Source organism: Echinops telfairi, unplaced genomic scaffold (assembly GCF_000313985.2).
Source record: "Echinops telfairi isolate 266 unplaced genomic scaffold, ASM31398v2 ScPeMD7_3;HRSCAF=10, whole genome shotgun sequence".
NCBI classification, from domain to species: Eukaryota; Metazoa; Chordata; class Mammalia; order Afrosoricida; family Tenrecidae; genus Echinops; species Echinops telfairi.
The window spans coordinates 44,607,570-44,613,182 of record NW_022103899.1 but is presented as its reverse complement, the minus strand read 5'-3'; positions in this window follow the sequence as shown (position 1 = coordinate 44,613,182).

The following is a 5,613-nucleotide window of genomic DNA, read 5'->3' as shown; positions in this document are numbered from 1 at the left end:
TTGACAATTACATTAACTACCACATGGGGAGTGTGGCTCCTCCAGCTTTTTGAGCGTATCCTCCCCTTCACACTTAATAGTCTCAAGCTGACACCTGATTATGTAACCACCACAGCTGGGTTCACTAGAGAAGCAAAATCAGCGATCTTGTGTATATATATGTATATATATACACATACATATACATATACGTGTGTGTGTGTGTGTGTGTGTATGTACAACAGGAAAATGGCTCACACAGTCGTGGAAGCAGAGAAGTCAATGGGTCAGATGTTAGGCTGGAGGCTTCTCCTGAGTCCAGTGGCTTCAGGGGCTGATAAACCAAAGAGCACAAATGAATCCCAAGTTGGCAGGTCAATTGGAAGGTCACTGATAACTTGCAAGACTGGCAGGCACTATGTCAGATTTTCGACACAAGTCCTAAGAACCTGAGGTTGATGAGGCAGATGTAGGATCCAGTCCTAGCATAAACCAAGCAAGTTGTTCTACAGTGTCCACTGATATTGGAAGCAGGTCACCCCCCTGAGGAAACTTCCTTTTGATTGGTTGTTCCAGGGCTGTGGCCTGGACCACGGTGTTCCATCCCATCCTAATCTTTTTAGCGACTAGTGGGCTGTGATGATCACGTCGCATTAAGTCAGGTCATGGGCTTTACTAGGTTTTTAACTGCCAAACCACTGAGAATGCTGGTGTAGTCAAGTTGATAGAAAATGTAACTATCTTAAAAAACAACAACAACCCAAAACATCATGGCTAGAAGAGCAGAAGTACGTAATTCAGAGCAATGCAAAGCCCGACCCAATCTGGCTCCTAACGAGAAATGCTTTGACTTCTAGAAAAATTTTAGTCAATCTTAAATATTTTGGACGTGCATTTGGGGAGTATCTTTCGAACCCAAACCAAACTTGTTACTTTTAAGCTGATTCTGACTTGGTGGCCCTACAGGACAGAGTGGACCTTCCCCAGAGGGGCAATTACAGAAGCATACTGCCCTGTCTTTATCCTGTAGAGCAGCTGATGGGTGTGGACCTCCAGTCAGCAGCCCAGAGCTTAACACGGTGCCACCAGGGCTTCCTGAAGTGCACTCAGGATATACTTCCCAGCCAATAATTTTCCAACTGTCTTAGATCGTGTGTTGACTAGCCCACCTTTGCTCCGCTGATTCGAAATGCCACTGTTATAATTACATGGATACTAAAGCCACAATTAGGAGATAGACAAAGGAGAGTGTTCAGGAGCATCTGAAGGAACTTCCTGTTTCCGCAGTATCAGCTGGCCGGGACAGTCTGATGTCTTCAGCTATATAGCTGGTTCTGCTTAATAATAGGACTGCTTAAACAGAGGACTGACCAATAGTTTTGTCTTCAGCCACACATGCATCTTAGCTCTAAAATCAGACCAGATTTTAATAATAAAAAATGGTGATATTAATAATAAAATGATGATGATAATAATAGTAATGATAATAACAACAATCTTGTATGAGATTGTGGTAGACCTGCTAATCATTCCCATCTCTCCAGAGTTCCTTGAGGTATAGATGGCTCTATGTACCATGTGACTTTGGGGAAGTCCCTGATCAATAGCAGTCTCTTTTGGAAATTTGAAACAGGAATATCAGAGCTGATGTTGATTTCTCAAAGGGTCCCACTGGTGATAAGGAAATGATTTTAGGTGGGGGTGTGGACAATCTGTTAAGGCCGAGTTACAGATTGTATATATATTTTTAAAGGTCACAGGTTTCAGTAGGTTCTTAAATTAACAGAGGCGAATCAAGAGAAAGAAGAATATCAATTAGCTATGACACAATTGCTGCAGATGGTTTGAGAATGACTGAAGTTTGGAAAATCCCACACTAGATGAGAATATTATCGGTCAGAAATGCTTTCAACTACAAGCAACACACACCAAAATCACAATGGTCTTAAAACATAGGGGTAGGTCTTGCTTTGTCGTGTGTCGGTGTTTACACATTGGCCTGCAAATTTTGGTTTGTGGCCTTGGTGGCAGTCAAGACTGTGATTCCTTTGGTCTCTCCTCATGGTCTCATGAAGGCTGCTGCACTGCAGCCAGCACAACCAAAGGCAGAAAGATGTAAGAGGTGGTACCAAGCCACCTTTCCCGCTTTGGTCGGGAAAACTAGAACTTGCCTAGTGCTCCCTGTGGTCCTCTCCTTACGCCTCACGGACTAGACCATGTCACAAGGGTGTAGAGAAGCTGGGAGGGTGGATAACCTACTGTTCTCATTGGCTCAGACCATCCTCACTAAGACTGAGGTTCGGTTAGTGAGGCAGGAAAGAGAAGAGCTAGTGGAGAGACAACTGCAGTGTCTGTCATGTGGGAAGATGCAGACCTGCAGAGAGAAAACAGAGATGGGACACCATATGGCTCCAAATGGAGTGGGGTGGAGGGAATAATGTGAACTCCAATCCCTAAGAGACAAGCTGTACTTCATTCCCTGTTCTAAGTTGGCAAGATTGCTGGTTGTAACCACAAACTCTCTTTCCACTTGAGTCTGTGGGAGTGGATTTTTATTCTTTATAGCCCTGAGCAGAATTTCAAACACATGAGTTCTAATCTGTTCTTTGTAGCAATTATTATTATCCTTATGTGACCCTAACCTAGCTTTTCTGACAATCAGTATATCCTTCAGGAGGTCTCTATTTTTTTTTTTAATTTAAAATTTGTTCAGTTTCTTTATTTCAAGAGGGACTTTTTAAAAGGGCGAAGTGTTTCTTCTTTAAATAACAACACGAGGACAAAGAGAATAAATAGATGAGCGGTTGAGTTTCCTAGGGGGCTGGTCAATGTCACTCATCTCTGCCTTTGGATGAAGTCAAAAGACACGAGGCAGCTCGACTTTGTCATGCATGTGGGTTTCAGAGACCTAGGGAATGTTTAGCTTTCCGCTTGTTTATTCCCAAACTTTATGCGTGTAATTTATTATCCTGGTCACAATTTAACGTGGTTGGAAGATGTGAGACATTCAAGTCCCAGATTTGCGTGAGAAGCACAAGAGAAAATCAGTGCCTTAGGAACTGTGACCCTCCTTCCTCCCATGCCATGGCCTCTCCTTGGGTGATCTCAGCCATGACCATGGCATTTACCACCACTGTGACAGTGCTGTCTCACAACATGTTGATTCATCCTGGACAAGCAGAAATCATTATCTCTTCCCCCACACTTGTCCTTTCGCCAGCATCCCCTATTGTAGGCAATGGTGCCATCATCTATCTACAAAGTCACTGTGCTAAGAAGTCATCACTGGGTGTGCAGTCTCTCACCACAGGCCCTAGAGCAATCTGCAGAATGCCTACCCCACATTCCCCTTGTGCTGAGGTCCAGGCCTTCCTGTCTTCCCGCATAGAGGAGAGTTCCTGTGCTCTCTGAGTCAGGGGAAGATGACTCAATAAGCATGGCTAAACACAGGCTTAATTGGGCTTACTAATCTGTAGTCAACAAGGTACCAACGTGAAAGTTATCACTACAGATTGGTAAACAAGCACAAGTAAACTCGGTTACTGGCTACTTTCCATCCCCTGTCATAACTGTGTATTTGAACAGAGGCTTTGATTCTGTAGGAAGGCGAGGTGGAGTTGGGACAGAGACAGATGCCAACTATACTTAGAAGTGAAAAAAATGTGAGATTGTTCACTGCATATTAGTAAGTATAAGTGAGTTTAAACTTAATCTGTTCATTGGATGACGTGGTAGTTACATAATCTTGTCAATTTGAGACTATTCAGAGTGAAAGAGTGGAGTTTAGTCTGTCAATCAGGTCGCAGCTTGATGACCTCAATTGGAGGTGCTAAAGAAATAAATAGCTTGCTGAAGGCGGGACGCACACTCAATCCCTGCGAGACATTACTGATGACAATCCTGATGGAGCTATGCTGATGCAGCCAGAGCCCTGGAGCTGGAGGAGCTGTGTGGACACCCACACTGGCAGTGAGATGCCTCTACTGCCACTGGATCCACAAGACTTTCCACCCACTGGCTTGTGTCTTCCTACATTTGGCATTATTACATGGCTGCATGAGTCTAAAGAGGAATTTATGGATTACTATTGGACATGTGGGCTAATATTGGACTTATGGATGATCTGGACTGGGCTGGGATGGCTGGATGTCAATATACAGTTACTCTTTCTTTTACACATGAGTGTCTTTCTTGTACACATGAGTGTCTATGAATTTGTTTCTCTAGTCAACCTGAACTAACACAGATAATCTGATGCTGTCCAGCTTTAGTGTTTTCTACAGCTTCAAGTTGCCATTAAATCTACCTACCACAGTTGTATGAGCTGCTCTTTCTTGTAGGTGGACAGAAATTATCCTATCACATACAGCATAGGACCTGGTGCAAATGGTAGTGCGCTTGCCTGCTAATCAAAAGGTTGAATCTTTGAGTTCATCTAAAGCTCCTCTTGAAGAAAGGCCTGGAGATCTACTTGCAGAAAAGCTGCCTTTGGTGACCTCATGGAACATAGTCTACTTTCATATGCATGTCATGAGTTCAAATCAACTTAATTGCAGCTGGTAGATTTATGGGGAAACTTGGGGTGCTTGTTAGTTCTATAATGTATGTGATAGCATAAAACCTATACATCTGTAAGGAAAAGCAGCTGACACAACCGTGGCAGTTAGAGTTTATGACAACTTGAAGATGTATGAAAGGGTAGGGGTGGAATTCAGCCTGTCGATGAGCCTGATGATGCCTCTTTGGGGATGTGGCCTTCTTAGAAGCAGGGAACCTGAGAACCTCTCTTTCTCTCTGCCCCTCCACCTTCTTGCCTAATGAACTGCCTGCCTCCAGGGGTGGCTCCATGCGGGCCATTGACTCTGAGAGCTGTTAGTGTCCTGCCACTTTCCATTGACCTTGGATCACCGGCCGGTGATCTTCCTGCATCCCCATCACCTATCTGCATCATCAGCCTCAGCCATGGTGAGTCTAAAGAGGGTGCTGGTTTGCCTTGGACTTGTAGACTTGTGTTGCACTTGGCTAGGATGCCTTCTTTTGATATAAGATTACTTGTTGATATAAAACTCTTTCTTATACATATAGGAATGTCACTGATTTTGTTTCTCTGGACAACCCAACTTAACAACAATGATTATTTAACCTTACACACCAATCATTGAAGTCAATAATGAAGAAATCGAAGCATTATACCATCTTCTTCCATTTAAAATTGATCAAACACACAATCGAGATGTGTAGATAATTGCCAGTGATTGGAATGAGACAGTTGGAAGTATGAGGAAGCTTCAACAGTTGGGAAATACTGTCTTTTGGAAACAAAGCTGAGATATCAGTGTAGGATTTGTGTGACCAATGGCTCCTCCCTTGAAAATGCTTTTTCAAAACAACAGAAATAGTGAGTACACACATGGCTCTTGCTAGACGGAATGCACGGCGATCAGATGGACTGTATCTGTTGGAAGACACACTGGAGAAGCTAAATGTCGTCAGCCAAAGCAAGGCCAGGGACTGACAGACCATCAATTGCTCATATGCAAGTTCAGATTGAAGCTGAAGAGAATGAAAACAAGTCCACAAGAGCCAAAATTGAATATATCCCACCTGAACTTAAGAACAGATTAAAAAAAACCC